This window comes from Cupressus sempervirens, chromosome 5, assembly GCF_028749045.1.
Source record: "Cupressus sempervirens isolate cs-2001-9-10 chromosome 5, ASM2874904v1, whole genome shotgun sequence".
NCBI lineage: Eukaryota > Viridiplantae > Streptophyta > Pinopsida > Cupressales > Cupressaceae > Cupressus > Cupressus sempervirens.
In genome coordinates this window covers 26412501-26430000 of record NC_143122.1, presented here as the reverse complement: position 1 = coordinate 26430000, position 17500 = coordinate 26412501, and the positions used below count along the sequence as shown (strand labels likewise).

The 17500-nt window shown below is 36.2% G+C and overlaps 2 pseudogenes; one reads left to right on the top strand and one right to left on the bottom strand.

The window, feature by feature from the left end:
• Positions 1-11728, bottom strand: part of LOC149554412 (uncharacterized) — a 40932-nt pseudogene extending 29204 nt beyond the window's left edge.
• An 82-nt stretch (positions 11729-11810) lies between these two features.
• LOC149554411 (uncharacterized) overlaps positions 11811-17500 on the top strand; it is a 6894-nt pseudogene continuing 1204 nt past the window's right edge.

Below are 17500 nucleotides of genomic sequence, written 5' to 3'. Positions count from 1 at the left end.
AGATTTCATCAACTATCACTTTGATTGACCAGTTGCTCCGATCCTCTCTCTTAACTGATCCAGGGGATAAAAATTACTAAAAAGTAAAATGTCCCCAATCCTCCAAGAATCAACATCATTACAAGTGTTCACAATTTTGACTCCAACATAACTCGAATGATCAAAATTGGAGTTCAAGTGCAAAAATTATGATTGGTCAAAATTGTCAAACTGGGATCAAAGGTCATAAAAGGGTGAAAAAATAATCATCTCAAAAGTATTTGACAATGGATTCCAAATGAAAGAGCTCGTCAAAAGCTTTCCAATGGCGTTCATTTCATCAAGAACGAAGATTGGATATAAAAGTTATGATGGTTTCAAATTCAAGAAAAAGTATGGATTTTGATGATGTCAACATGACATCATGGAATCATAAAGAGAGGGAAAACATTCAAATTCGAATTAAAATAGCTATTTAATTCGAATTACATGAATGAGATAATGAGAGTTGAACTCCTAACCATTGGCCTCCTAAAATTAAGGCCAACCAATGGGCTATTTATGGTATATAGAATATTAAGGGAAGAGTTGTTATCTATCCATAACAAATCCGCCCAATCTTATCTAAATAAGGGTATTTGTTGAAAACAAACCCTTAATTTTGGTGTGAGATCATAAAAAAATATTGGTAAAAGGGGTAAATTCGAAATATGTAACCAAAATGGGGGATTATGTTGGTTAATTGTTTTAGCCCATTTTTGGCTAAATTTGATGTATAAAATGGGGGTAATAGGCTTTGGAAAGGCATCCAGGTGATGAGAAGGAGATTATGATCTTGGAGACTTGATGATTATTCCTGCACATTGGAGAGTAATGCTACAATTGTGCTTGAAGGGAAGATCTTGAACACTTGTAATTGATTTTGGAGAAAATCGGATCGGTCCCCCTATTGGAGCTGGACCCGGAGATGTAGTCCTTCCTGGACGAACTTTGTTATCAATCGTGTTTTGTCTTATGTCTCTACTCTCTTTCTTTCAGTCATTACCTTTTTATGCTTTGTTCATTTAAGCATTTAAGTTGTGTTAATTTTCTAATTAACGCTTTGAAATTTTACTTTGTGAAATAATGTTAAGCATTCCTTTGTAATAGTCCTAGATCCTAATCAGATCAAATTTGGTATCAGAGCTTTTTTTGGACTAGTATTGTAGATTTGAATGCTAACAAGATCCAGGATTGAGAAAGGCAAAAGAAAGCTTGAGGAATACAATCCCGAGATTGGAAAACGAAGGACTAAACCATCATCACAAATGGCAGATGAAGGTGGTGGACAAGCTTTTCAAGATAAGAGTATTCAGAAGACTCTTCAGAATTTGCAGACAATGGTAGAAGTTTTGGTACAAGAAAGAGAAGAGAAGATGAGAAGACGTGCATCTTGAAAGGACAAAGGAAAAAAGAAAGGTGCTGATCGTGATCCACCAAAGACACCTCCATCTTCTCCTTCTTCTCCCTCTTCTCCTTCTTCCCCCTCTTCTCTTTCTTCTACGCATTCTAAGTCTTCTAATATTTTTAAGGGTGGACATAAGCCTCGAATCAAGTTGGATGTAAAATTTGACTTGCCAAAATATTGTGGGGAGTTAAATGCTGAGAAACTAGATGATTGGATTCAGGAAGTAGAAGTCTACTGTAGAGTTCAAAACCTTGTAGATGATGTTGATAGAATTCAGTTAGCCACTCTTCGATTAGGTGGTGTAGCCTTAACTTGGTGGGAGAGTAGGTCTCAGGATGAAACTTCATAGCATGGTAAGTTTAATTTGTCTTGGTTAGAATTTGTTACTGCTTTAAAGAAGCAATTCTACCCCCTAGGCCATATGCAACAGTCAATGATGAACTGGCAATATTTTAGGCAAGGGAAAGGTCAGTCTATCCAAGATTACACCCATGAATTTTGTAAAAAGGCTATTTCATTAAATGTACCATTATATACCCAGGACACTTTACTCAAGTATATACGTGGTCTTCACTCTTACCTAAGGCATTCTATTCTCATCCTGAATCCTTGTAATTTTGATGAAGTATGTGTCCAAGAAACACATTTAGAATCAAGTGGTAAGGGTACTTTCATTGATAAGTTTGATAAAAAAACCATCTAAGTCTGAAGAAAAGTCCAAAGGCAAAGGAAAGGGTAAAAAGAAAGCAACAATAAAGAAAGAGGGTGAGAAACCCACATGCTCACATTGCAAGAAAGAAGGGCATGATGATTCTAAGTGCTGGAAACTGCATCCTGAAAAGAGGCTGAAGTGATTTGGTGGAAACAAATGCAAACAAAAGACTGCTGCTATAACTCAACAAGATCTTGGATCTAACTCTGGAGATGAGACAAAGATTGTTGCCACCGAGATTCAAGGTAAAGGAAAAGGTATATCTCTCACATCAACTACAAATTCTTCTAGTATAAGTGCAAGTACAAGTAAAGAATCTTCTCCTAAGAATGATAAGCAAAGGAATGAATTATTTCACATTCGAGTTGTTATCAAGCATACTAAGATTGATACATTATTTGATACTGGTTCTCAAGTTAATTTGATATCTGAAGAAGTTGTTAAAAAACTTAATTTGACTACAACACCTCATCCAAAACCATATCCTCTTGGATGGGTTTGCGACGATGCATAGTTATAGGTAACTAAACAATGCAAATTAAGATTTTCTATCACTACAAACTTTGTGGATGAGATAGAAGCTGATGTAGTCCCTTTAGATATTTGTGGTCTTGTACTTGGGAGTCCCTATTTGTATGATCACCAAGCTATCTTTTATAGGGGGGAAAATAAATATCACTTGTTTAAAGACAAGATTGAATACATTGTATGGGCACATAAGGTTAAGACTAATCTGGCATTAGTCAATGCTGGTCAAATGAAAAGGTTAGTCAACTCTAGTAAGAATTTTGTGTTAATGCTTGTAAAAACCAAAGAAGATGAAACATCTAAGGCATTTAAGGGATGTGATCCAAAACATAAGGCTGAAATGGTCAAAGTTGTTTCTGCTTACGATGACTTGTTTCAGGAACCAAAGGGATTGCCTCCTAAGAGAGAGATACAACATGAGATTCAGTTGCAGCAAGATGCACCACTTCCTAATATTGGCATGTACCGCTTATCAGTGTTGCAGAATGAAGAAATCAAGAAGCAAGTTCAAGAGCTAGTCGAGAAAGGAGTTATCCATCCTAGTACTTCTCCTTGTGGTTCTCCTATTGTGTTGGTTCCAAAGAAAGATGGGACTTGGAGAATGTGCATTGACTACAGGGCTTTGAACAAGATAACGATAAAGAACAGGTACCCTCTTCCTAGAATTGATGATTTACTTGATCAATTGAAACATGCAATTTATTTCACTAAGTTAGACTTACATAGCGGATATCATTAGATAAGAATTACAGAAAGTGATATTTGGAAAACTGCTTTTAAGACAAAACAGGGACTTTATGAGTGGTTGGTTATGCCATTCGGGCTTTGTAATGCACCAACTACATTCATGAGAGTCATGAATGATGTCTTTCATCCCTTTATTGATGATTTTGTCATAGTCTATTTAGATGATATTCTTGTATTCAATAAGTCTTGGGATGATCATGTAATTCATGTAAAGAAAGTATTTGATATACTGAGAAAAGAAAAACTATATGTAAAGATGTCAAAATGTGAATTTGCAAAGACATCTTTAGTGTACTTAGGCTATGTCGTAGGGAATGGTCAATTGAAAGTAGACCCTGCAAAGGTCGAATGTATTGTAAAATGGCCTAAGCCAAGTATAGTTATAGAAGTCAAGAGTTTTTTAGGTGCAGTTCAGTACTGGAGGAAGTTCATTACAAACTTCTCTTTCATTGCATCACCGTTGCATGCATTAACCAGTACCAAGGCAACTTTTCAGTGGGGAGGTCTACAACAGAAGGCTTTCAATACTTTGAAGGAAAAGTTGAGTACTGCACCAGTGTTAGCTCTACCTCATTTATGTCAACCATTTGAGATTGAGACAGATGTGAGTGGGTTTGCCATGGGAGCTGTACTCATGCAAGGAGGTAAACCAGTTTGCTACCACTCTGCAACTTTTTCAGGAGCAGTAAGTAACTATCCTACATATGATAAAGAAATTTATGCTTTAGTTCAGAGTGTTAAAAAATGGAAACATTACTTAATGGGAAAAGAAACTATAATCCACACCAATCACCAGCCACTACAATATTTGCACTCACAATCTAAGTTGCAACAAAGTAGGCACTTTAGGTGGATGGGTTTTCTACAACAGTTTCATTTGGTGATTAAGTATAAGAAGGGTTCCCATAACAAAGTAGCAAATATGCTGTCTAGACCTCCTATTCAAAATGCTTTGATAATCCTCCAAAATAGTTCTATGGTTCATGAAATTTTTTAGGAACAATATGCTAATGATGAGAACTTTAAGGATATCTTTGCAGCTTTAATCTAGGGTAAACATGTGGAAGAGAAAGATTACTATGTGCATGATAATTTGTTGTACCACTTGGGAAAACTATGCATTCCTAAAGATGAACAGGCACATGTAATCTATGAAGCACACACCTCTTTGATTGTAGGGAATTTTGGGGTAAGTAAGACATTAGCTCAGTTGAAAAAGTATTGTTACTGGCCTCATATGCAAGGAACTGTCACTAAGTATATAAAAGGATGTGTAATGTGTGCAACGAGCAAACCAAGTAATAGGAAATTGGGTTTGTACACACCATTACCTATACCATCCTGTCCATGGGAAAGTGTGTCTATGGACTTTGTAGGAGGTTTACCTATGTCTATGAAGGGTCATGATTATTTGTATGTAGTAGTTGATTGGTTCATCAAAATGTGTATTTTAATGCCTTGTAAAAAGCAAGTCACTGCTGAACTGACAACTCATTTGTACTTTCAAAATGTATGGGTTCATTTTGGGTTACCTACTTCTATTGTATTAGATCGAGATTCTCTATTCTTAGGGGAATTTTGGTCATCCTTGTGGGAACTCATGGACACCAAGTTGAAGAAGAGTACAACCTTCCATCCGTAGACCGACGAACAGATAGAGGTAGTGAACAAGATAGTTGTGCATCTACTTAGAGGCTATTGCAAAAAACATCCTAAGTTGTGGGATGAAAGTCTTCATTATGTGCAGCATTCTTACAACCATGCGGCACACTCTTCTACAAAGAGGTCTCCTTTTGAGACTTGCTTGGGTTACTTGCCTAAGACAACAATGGATTTTTCTTTTGGGAAGGACAATGTTGTAGATGGACGCCATGATGCAGAAAAGGCTTTAAAGTTCATCTAGAAGGTCCAAGCAATTCATCAGGCAGTAGAAGCACAGTTGGAGCAGAGCCAAGAAAAATACAAGGCTCACCATGCTAAGCATCGCATTGATCACCAATTCCAAGTTGGTGACAGAGTTTGGTTACATATCAGCAAAGGAAAGAATGCAAGGTGAAGGAAGGAAGCTCAAGCCTATTAGGTATGGTCCTTTTGGGATCTTGGAAAAGATTGGTACCAATGCTTTTCACCTTAATCTTCCTCCATACATGCAAATTTACTCTGTTGTTAATGTTGAGAATCTAAAGTTGTATGAGCCTCCAATGATTTTGGATGAAGATATCAGTGTTTAGGTTCCATTAGTTGATGATCTGTCACCAGATTATATGTCAGAATTGCTAGAAGATGTTATCCTAGACAGGAATGTTAGAACTTCACGAAGAGGACCAGTTGAATACCTCCAAGTGGGATTGAAGGGGATGCATCCAAGCAAGGCAAGATGGATGGAAATTGGTTCTAAGTAATCCAAAATTTCAGAGGTCCGAAAGCTCTTCAGTGGGGAGACTTGATCCAGGGGATAAAAATTACTGAAAAGTAAAATGTCCCCAATGCTCCAAGAATCAACATCATTACAAGTGTTCACAATTTTGACTCCAACATAACTCGAATGATCAAAATTGGAGTTCAAGTGCAAATATTATGACTAGTCAAAATGGTCAAACTAGGACCAAAGGTCATAAAAGGGTGAAAAAATAATCATCTCAAAAGTATTTGACAATGGATTCCAAATGAAAGAGCTCATCAAAAGCTTTCCAATGGTGTTCATTTCATCAAGAACGGAGATCGGATATAAAAGTTATGATGGTTTCAAATTCAAGAAAAAGTATAGATTTTGATGATGTCAGCATGACATCACAAAATCATAAAAAGAGGGAAAACATTCAAATTCGAATTAAAATAGCTATTTAATTCAAATTAAAGGAATGAGATAATGGGAGTTGAACTCCTAACCATTGGCCTCCTAAAATTAAGGCCAACCAATGGGCTATTTATGGTATATAGAATATTAAGGGAAGAGTTGTTATCTATCCATAACAAATCTGCCCAATCTTATCTAAATAAGGGTATTTGTTGAAAACAAACCCTTAATTTTGGTGTGAGATCATAACAAAATATTGGTAAAAGGGGTAAATTCGAAATATGTAACCAAAATGGGGGATTATGTTGGTTAATTGTTTTAGCCCATTTTTGGCTAAATTTGATGTATAAAATGGGGGTAATAGGCTTTGGAAAGGCATCTAGGTGATTAGAAGGAGATTATGATCTTGGAGACTTGATGATTATTCTTGCACATTGGAGAGTAATGCTGCAATTGTGCTTGAAGGGAAGATCTTGAACACTTGTAATTGATTTTGGAGCAAATCGGATCAGTCCCCCTATTGGAGCTAGACCCAGAGATGTAGTCCTTCCTGGATGAACTCCGTTATCAATCATGTTTTGTCTTATGTCTCTACTCTCTTTCTTTTAGTCATTACCTTTTTATGCTTTGTTCATTTAAGCATTTAAGTTGTGTTAATTTGCTAATTAACGCTTTGAAATTTTACTTTATGAAATAATGTTAAGCATTCCTCTGTAATAGTCCTAGATCTTAATCAGATCATTAACATTAAGTCCCCCTTAATGGAAAGCTTGTTAATTCCACGTGTTCTTACAATTCTCAAACCCCATAGAAGTGTCATGGTTTCTACTTCATTATTTGAGCCCCCTCCGTAGTTTCTAGTATAGACAACCACTAGATTTCCCATACTATTGTGAAAGACACCTCTTGCCATAGTACTGCCCATCATGGCTGAACCATCAAAATTGAGTTTGATCCATAACTCAATGGAAGGGTGGCATACAATATTCTTTTTAGCCATGGCTTTGGAATTGTCAAATTGTACCACTATTGGGCCTACATCCCAAGCAGAAGACCATTTCATGTCAAGTTTGTTTGGGGGATTTGGGGGGGGGCTTTCACCACCATATCCTACTAAATTCTTTTAGAAGTCTGATAACTTGTTGGGCCACACCCAAATTGGTAGTAGCTTGTTCCATGAAAATTCTATTGTTCTGCTCCTTCTAGATTTTCCATGAGACATATGAGGGAAGTGTAGGCCATAATTTTTTATGTTAAGGGTGGGAAGACGAACCATCCCAATGAAAAAATTATTGCAACTCTCCATCTACACACCACTAGACCTCCCATAAGGTAAGGACCTCTCCCCACACCTTCATGGAAAAAGGGTAGTGAATAACAAGGTGTGGAATAGATTCAACATCTTGGAGACATAAAATGTAGTAGTTAGCAAGTTGATGCCCTCTTCTTTGGAGGTTATCCATAGTGGGGATAGACCTATGCAAATTCATCCCCTAGAAGAAGTTTATCTTTGGTAGGATCCAAGGGTGCCAAACCTTTCTCCAATCTCCATGGGCAACCTCCCCTACCCCCAAGACAATAGAGGTAAGCTGACTTCACTGTGAAATCACCTAAGGGGTTAAGTTTCCAAACACGTGAGTCCTCCACCGGGGTGAGGGGGATCCTATAATTTTGAAGAAGGTCTTGTGGTTCTAGGGTAAGGCCTGTCTCTATAGGCTTTTGGTTATGGAATTTAATCCATTGTTGATTTGGGATGATACAGCTTTGAGTCAGAGAGCCATACAATCTAGTACACATCTCACATAGAGGTAGGAACTTAGTATGCATGAGGGGGTTGTCCTAGAGCCATTGATATTCCCAAAAGTCAATTGATTTTCCATTCCCCATGATCTAGTGATAACCCATCTTCAAGATTTTTTGAATATTAACCACATTGTTCCAAATTTGGGAACCCTGGGGGAGAGCATGTGCCCAAAGGAAGTAATGGGAAGAAGACCATCCAAGGTACTTAGCCATCATAATGTTTCACTAACTACCCTGAGAATTCACCAATTTCTAGCCAATTTTGGTTAGGAGGGCCTTATTCTAGTGTCCTATTCTTCTATTTTATACAATCCTCCAAGTGCTTTAGGACGATAGACTTTGTCCCAGCTCACCAAGATCATCCTAGACTTCTCTTCAGTGCTAGACCATAAAAAATTATGTTGTATTTTCTTAAGAATGTCTCATTAGAGTTCAATTGTGTTCTATAGCCAAGCCTTTTCCTTTCCCTTTTGTTCTAATTCTCTCCCAAGCCTCTATAGCCAAGCCTTTTCCTTTTGTTTTGATTCTCTCCCCTTTAAAAAAAAATTCAACTCTAATTCTTGTAGACCAAATATTTGTAGATCCTTTTGTTGCAGTTCCTTCTCAAATTGCTATCATTTTTTCTAATTCGTCTTCCTAAGAAAGCTATAATGCATGTTGCTTCTCCTTAGTAAGCTCATGTGGTATTCACATTTTGTTATAATTTTGTTACAACTACCCTTAGATGCCCTAATAAAATTGATGATTTTCTATTCTCTGTTTTACAATTTTTTCGATGTTACATGTATTTCCAGTCCTTCACAAATTGTATAATTTTTATGTGACTGAAGAGCCTCTTGACTAATTAGTTAATTAGAAAATATTATTATATTTTAATTTTTAATTAATTAATAATTACAAAAAATAGTACATTTTTGGTGTTGCATAGGTGTTGCTAGTTATAAGATATTAAATATAGAGACTCAATATTTTATAAGAACCTCTTCATTAAAAAAAGCTTTTTTTTGTTATATCTTCTATTTTTTAATATTATAAATCGAGAGTTCAACAAAAAAGGGAAGGTTGAACCTCAACTCATCAATCCAAGAGTGTTAAGATGCAAGATACAAAATATTATAGCTGATTACAAAATTACATAATAAGAGGTAGTACATAAAATAATTCAAAAAAGGAACTGCACATGATGCTAGGAGTACAAAATATCATCATGGTTGTTGATTTAGGTAGTCCAATTGGGACTACCCTCCATCCAAACAACCTTCTTCTACTTCAAAGTCTGTGAAGCAATGTCAAGATGATAAAAATTGGGCTCTTTGTTGTCTTTGATATCCTATAGCAACTTCTCAAGAGCCTCATCAAAAATAGTTATTTTGTTCACAAGACTGGCCCACTCATAGCCGTCCTTCATCTCATAAATGAACATTAAAGCATGGCTATGCCTAAGGAATCAGAAAAGCTTCTCTCTCTAGATTCATCACACAGCATACTTGGGAAGCAATTTTGAAATGGGTGAGTTTTCTAAAAACCCTAGTAAGAGTCCTATCAATGCCTTGGAATTTATACTCATTCCTTAATTTCCAAATAAACCAAAGGATAAAATGCAAAAGAATATGCCAAAAAGGGTTAGCATCTTTTTGAAGCCCATGTATATAACTAGTAACAATATCAAGAGTATAAATATGTTTAGTAATAGAAAAACCAAACATAAGCCAAATTTCTCTCGCAAAACTGCAATCAAAGAAAATATACCTCATGGTCTTAGGCAGTCTACAAATAGGACAAATATCAAGGGCAACCAAGTGATTTATGATTGGCAGCTTATCAAGCAAGAGTTGCCACTTGAAGCACTTAATCTTTGGAGGGATGGGAGATTTCCACATTTTGTCAAACACCTTCTGCCAATTAGCCGAGGGAATGTTGCTATACCAATTAATGTTAAGATGAGCACTCATAGAGGTATCATGGTTAAGGAAATTTTAAATATCTTTAGCTTTAACTTTGGTAAGGATAGAGCCATCTTTCCATCTAAAATTGAGGTGGCAATGAGAGTCAATATCTATTTGAAAAATATGAAGTAATAAAATAACCACTTCCCCAACTTCTAACAAATTCTTTTACCAATATAATTGTAATTTAATTTTTTCATAGAAATTAAATTTTTATATCCAAGATAGCTAATGTTTAATTATCATGACAAATATTTTATATTAAATTTGTAACTTCCTAGGAAAAATCTAAAAAATCAAAATTGAATCTTTAAAAAAATAATTAAGTTATTTTTTTAAAATTATTAAATATAGCGAAGGGGAAAATAATATAATTAAGGACAATCAGATTGTTGCCATAATAGAACCAAATATAACAACTCTGAAACAACTTTTTGAAATAACAAGTTTCATACTCCTTCCCATGGGACCTGACAATTGGAATTGACGGGCAAAAGCTAAGTGGTCAAAGTCTGTGCAAGCACCTTCAAAGCATGAGGAATACTAACACAAATATCAAACTACTAAAGTAGCATTGCTGCCACCATGAATAAACTATGCTACCTCTTAGAAGTTTATTATTGTCCATTGATTTGTGTATGGATGGAAAGACCAGACGTTGTTTATAGTATATAGAAGACCCAAGACTTATGTTGCAGTTGATAGGGAATCAAAAAAAATTTAAGGGTTTGTTTGGTTCGTGGAAGATGATAGGAATTGGCTTTTTCAAAACCCAAATTTGAAAAATTGTGCATTTGTTTCAAAATTTGCAAAATGGAATTAGCATACATGACTTCCAATTTTGCCTCAAAACTAGGTTTTCCAAATTCCTACTAGTAGGCAGGAATTGAAAATCAAAACCTAGTTTTGTTTTTTAAGGAGTGTAAAAACAATAGATTGGACTACTTTTTGAAATTTTCCTTCAACTCCAAGCTTACGCACTTCACATGCATCTTCCGAGTGAAACAAACAGTTTCAGTAAAATCCCAAAATCAAAATGAAGATATGCAAAACCTTGATTTGGCTAAACCAAGGTTTGTAGAAATTTGGATTATTTAAATTCCCCGAAACCAAATGGACCCTAAATGCTTTTCATCTTCCATGGTTTATATAATACATAATACAAAGACTTTGTGTTGCAGTTGACCAAAATCCAAAGACTTTTTAATATCTTTGATATTTCTATTCAATTCACCATGACTTTTGTAGAAATAAAGTACTATCTATTTAGATGCACCAACCCTACTATACTATTCACTTTTAGCACAGGTCTGGGGCGATTAAATCCACGTGGCTGGCGCATGCCCAACAAAAAGGATAAAGCTTAGATTGATTAAGCTCTCAAAAATGATGTATTCTTTTGGTGCACATCTTACTTCTGTTATCATTCTAGTTTTCCTTGTGCCATGTCATACTATTGCACTTGATCTCAATTCTACACAAGTTGAAGTAATGAAAAACCTTTCTGCTTATTCATCTACCTGGAAACTTGTCACTTCAAATCCTGACCCATGTCAATGGGTTGCAGTAAAGTGCAGTGAAAATAAGGGTAATGTTGTGGAACTCAACTTGTCTAGTCTTGGGTTTAATGGAAATGTTTGGCAATATGTATGTAAACTGCAAACCCTTCGAGTTCTTGACTTGTCATATAATTTCATGTCAGCCCCATCTAAAGAGGAGATCAGGTCTTGCACCACCCTAGTTTCCTTGAATCTGAGCTCCAATGCCATGTCAGGTTTCCTTCCTTCCCTTTCCCCCCTTAACAAATTGCAATCTCTACATGTGTCTCACAATAATTTGGGAGGAAAGATAATGGCCTCAATCCTAAACCTGACAGAGCTCACGACATTCATTGTGGCATACAATAATTTCGATGGATCAATGGCTTTTGGGGGTGTAAAATTAGAACAAGTAGATGCCTCCCATAACCATTTTGGAGGGGGATTCCCCCAGGAGCTTACTAAATGTACCAATTTGACTTACCTTGACCTCAGTGGCAACATTTTTATTGGTTCAATTCCTAATAGTATTAGCAGCCTCGTTCAGTTGGAAATGTTAGTCCTGTCTTCTAATAACTTCTCTAGAAATATTCCAAGCTCATTGAAGGCCCTCACCAAGCTATCACACTTTGCAATTAATTAGAAAAAATTGAAGGGAAGCATACCCAAGGAGTTGTCAGCCATCACAGGTCTGGAATCTCTTGATCTCAGCTACAACATGTTATCAGGGTCTATTCTTCTGCAATTGTTTTCCCTGAGCAATCTCAAGACTCTGGACCTACCTTGAATTTTCTTTCTGGAGAGATACCTTAGAATTTCTCAACAAGTTTTTAAAGGTTGCACTTAGGTAATAACAACTTGACTGGGAGCATCCCTCTAGCTATTTCAAATGCCCCAAATTTGACATACCTAGAAATGAATAACAACTCTCTCAACAGTTCAATTCCAAAGTAGTTAGCAAGCTGTACTAAACTCCAGCTTCTTGATGTTGGACACGATGGCTTGGGAGGCTCATTAACTGAAGTGCTACCCAAACTTTTGCAGTTGTAGTATATAAAGCTACCAAATAATAAATTTGAGGGAGATATTCTAGATGAGCTATCAAATTTTTCAACCCTGACATATGTGGATTTGAGTTACAATCTCTTATCAAGATCCGTATCTCCAAAAGTTTTTGAGCTTCAGCAGCTGCAGATTCTGCGTTTACAAAATAACCGTCTATCAGGAGTTATATCAGGGAATATAGAGGATTGCAAGTCCTTGATAGAGCTTCAATTGGGTAGTAACAAACTTAGTGGAATAATTCCACATGGAGTTGGCAATCTTTATATGCTGCAGATTGCTTTGAATCTCAGCCACAATTTTTTGGAAGGCAAAATTCCAAGCTCTCTATCAAACCTGATTACTCTGGAAATCTTAGATCTTTTAAGTAATAGTTTGATGAGAGATATTCTAGGATCATTATCAAACATGAAGAGTCTCACAGTATTGAACCTGTCATGCAATAAATTAATAGGCATCATTCCTACTAGTCTCTTCCACAACAAGAACATAGTTTTTAATTATACAGGGAACACTTTCCTTCTTCTAGAGAAATCTAATCAGTCTTCCACTAAGAAGAAGAAACCTTCAGTAGGACTGCTAGTTGGAGTTGCTATTGCTGGTGCCATTTTTTCTCTTGGCGCAGTTGGATTGACAATGTTCACATACAAACACTTACCTAAATAAAGATTCAATCTATCAAAAGCAATTTGCAAAAGCCTTGATAAAGTAGAGCATCCATTGATCTCATATGAGGAGCTCCTCGTAGCAACTAGCAGGTTCCATAGCTCAAATTTGCTATCAACAAATAGCATTGAATTAGTGTACAGGGGAATTCTGGCTAATTGTACCTATGTTGCTATCAAGGTTATAAACTCAATGCATGAAGAATCAGACAAGACTTTCAAAGTAGAGTGTAAGGTTTTGCAGAAAGTTTGACACTGAAATCTTGCAAGAATCATAACCACATGTTCCAATCCTCACTTCAAATCTTTAATATTTGAGTATTTTCCTAATGGAAGCCTAGAAAGGCATTTGCATCAAGAGAATTATAGATTGGGATTGAGAAAATTGTCTAACATAGCCATTGATATAGCCCATGCTGTAGAATACCTTCATTATGATTGCTATGTTCAGATAGTGCACTGTTGTTGGAATATTAAATGCAGTTAATGTTTGTCCCTGGAGCCAAATGCCCACCTACCATCCTTAATGACCTACACAACAGTCATAAACATTTATTATAGGTAGGTGAGTTTTTTTCAAATTTGCAAATGAGGGGGAAAACATTTTTGGCAGAAGACAAAAAGGAATGTTCTATTCCATTCGACCAGTAGAAGAAGTTTAAGTTGAAGAGCTCAGAAGTTGCAGAGAAGAAAGAAGAGAAAGTGATCAGTAGATCCAGTTTGTTGCAAAGACAAAAGAAATTTATTTTGTGACTGCAGTTGTACATGCTTTTGTGTCATCTTGTAAGTTCATAGTTTCTTGTTTGATTCGACTTGTTCAAGTAGTGATTTCTCCAGGCATTGTAGTATGCAGCCATTAGAGCTGTAAGTTTGAAGTTTAAAGTTTAAAGTTTTCCTGTTTAAAGTTTTTAGGGTTACTTTAGGGTTTTCTGGTTAAAGATGAATGCTCCCAAATTTTTTAATGATTTAATCTAAGTTGAATAGAAAGAAAATATGCATACTTGAATCCATTTTTCTTCTTCTTCTATTCCTTGTATTTGAAAAGTTTATTTGAAAGCTTCAAGTTTTGGCTCTCTGGTTTTAATGGTGAAAGTTATTCATGTTATAAGTCTTCACTCAGTTAAGTCTTGTTAAAGGTTTTATCTCTGTAGTGTCTACCAAGTTCACTCAGTATCATCTTCTACTGAGCTCCACTCTATAGTGGATACCAAGTTCACTCAGTGCCTTCTCCTACCGAGCTCCACCCTCTTGTGGCTACCAAGTTCACTCAGTAATCACACTACCAAGATCTACCCTCCAGTGGCTATCGAGCTCACTTGGTATTCATTAGTGCCAAGTTGCCCTTCATTTACCAAGCTCATTTAGCACTCTCCTGCCATTCAATTCCTTAAGCTACCAAGTAAATCTAGCACTGGGCTATACTGTGTGCCAAGCAAATTTTTAGGTTTAGGGTTGATTTTTTAAAGTTGTGATTTATATTTCTCACATGGTATCAGAGATTTGAGGCTCCACATCCAAAGTGAGTTAGGGCAAAAATTTTTTTTTGATATTTATCATGGCAGGAGATGCAAGAAAGATATGGCAGTAGCCACCACCCTTCAATGCACAAAATTATGATACATGGGCAAAGAAAATGAAAACTATAATGGTTGCAAAAGATTTGTGGGAATTTGTAGTTAATGGGTTAAATGATGTGATAGACCCAACTCAGTATGTTGCTCTCACAAATGCATAGAAGACTCATTTGAAAGAGTTAAGGAGGAAGGATGCTAAAGCATTAAGTCAGATTGAGGCAATAATGACAGAAACTATTTTTCCCAAGATTGCAACAACAAAATATGCAAAGGAAGCATGGGATATCCTTGAGATGAACTTCAAGGGGCCTGATAAAGTCCATACAGTAAAGCTACAGAAAATAAGGAGGGAATTTGAGAACCTTCAGATGAAGGAAAATGAATCAGTTGCATATTTTAGTTCAAGGACCTCCAATGTGATTAACCAACTGAAGTCAAATGGATAAGACTATCAAGAGTAGAGGATAGTGGAAAAGATATTGAGGATTTTACCTCATAAATATGACAATTTGGTCATGACCATAGAAGAGGCAAAAGACCTCACTATTTTGACAATGGATGAGTTGATTGGTACCCTTCAAACCCATGAGCATAGGATCAATAGATCTGCATCTTCTTCTTCCCAAGAGAAAGAATTCAAGGCTTAGTCAAATCTAAGAGGAAGGGGGAGAGGAAAAAATGGCTTAGGCAGAAACTTCAGAGGTAGAGGCTGAGGTAATGGAGGACAAAGAAATGCTACAGCAAAAAGCGCAAGAAGAGCAGATGGAGCAAGTAGCTCACAAAAAAGAGGAGGTAAGAAAAACTATAACTAAAATAAGAGTAATGTAGAATGCTACTAATATCATAAATATGGGCATTATGCAAGTGAATTCTAGAAGAAGCAAAATGATCAGTCAGGATAAGCAAATGTGGCTGATGTGAACATGGAAAGTGGAAACAATGCCACTACCTTCATCATGTGTAATGTTGGTGAAGAAGGAAGTCCTGAGGTTTGGTACCTTGACAGTGGATGTAGCAACCACATGAGTGGTAATGAAACCTTTTTTTCATTCATTGATAAGAGTTCCAAATCAGAGATTAAAATTGTTAAGAATGGAACCCTACCAGTTGTGGGCAAAGGATCTATTATGGTCTACACCAAGAAATGTGAGAAGAATGAAATACAAAATGTATATTTTTCCCCTGGTATGAAGCACAATTTGATGAGTATTGGTTAGCTCATTCAAAATGGATACAAAGTGCTGATGGAGAATGACACATGTCTCATTCAAGAAAAGGATGGGAGCAAGAATTTACTTACAGCAGTTCAAATGAAAAAGAACAGAATGTTTCCCTTGAAGATAGAGACATGTTTCTCATCTCAAGTTGGTGCTACACCTCCCACACAATCAGGTCTAAGGAGTGTGATTGAAAACCCCTCACGGCTATGGCAACTCAGGTATGATCATCTTGGCTATGCTGGTTTAAATTTGTTATCAAATAAAAGAATGGTAGATGGTTTCCACGTATAGGAAATTTATGTGACAAGTGTGAGGCTTGTATTTTGGGTAAGCAACATAGGCTTCCCTTTAATTTTGGAAATTCTAGGAGGGCTAGATATACATTAGAGTTAGTGCATAATGACCTAGTTGGTCCTATCCAAGTTACTTTCATTGGGGGGAGTACTTATTTTATGACATTCATAGATGATTTTAGTCATAGGACATGGGTGTATTTCTTAAAGAATAAATTTGAAGCATTTGATAAATTTGTAAAATTTAAAGCCTAGGCTGAAAGAGAATGTGGACACTATATCAAAGTCATAAGATTAGATAGAGGAGGGGAGTATACCTCCAATTCTTTTGTAATTTTTTGTAGGAAACATGGCATAAAGAAAGAGCTCACAACCAGCTACACACTATAGCAAAATGGAGTGGCTGAAAGAAAGAACATGACCATTGTTGAAATGGCAAGGAGCATGATGAAAGAGAAAGGTCTCTGAACTGAATTTTAGGGAGAGGCTGTGGTAACAGTAGTTTACCTAATTAATAGGTGTCCTACAAAGGTAGTTCATGATAGAATTCCAATGGAAGCATGGTCACAAGGAAGATGGATAGTTGAACACATAAGGGTGTTTGGATGTGTTACATATGCACATGAGCCTAAAGAGAAAAGGCAAAAATTAGATTGCAAAGGTGTGAAGTTCATCTTCACAGGGTACAACTCAGAATCAAAGGTAGTTAATGTTTGTCCTTGGAGCCAAATACCCATCTACCATCCCTGACGACCTACACAATAGTCATAAACATGTATTATAGGTAGGTGAGTTTTTTTCAAATTTGCAAATGAGGCGAAAAACATTTGTGGTAGAAGACAAAAAGGAATGTTCTATTCCATTTGACTAGTAGAAGAAGTTGAAGTTGAAGAGCTTAGAAGTTTCAGAGAAGAAAGAAGAGAAACTGATCAGCAGATCTAGTTTGTTGCAGAGATAGAGGAAGTTTATTTCATGACTACAATTGCACATGCTTCTATGTCATCCTATATATTTTTAGTTTGTTGTTTGATTCAACCTGTTGAAGTAGTGATTTCTCCAGGCATTGTAGTATATAGCCATTAGAGCTGTAAGTTTGAAGTTTTCCAGTTTGAAAATTTTAGGGTTACTTTAGGGTTTTTTGGTTGAAGCCAAATGCTCCCAGATTTTGCAATGATTTAATCTAAGTTGA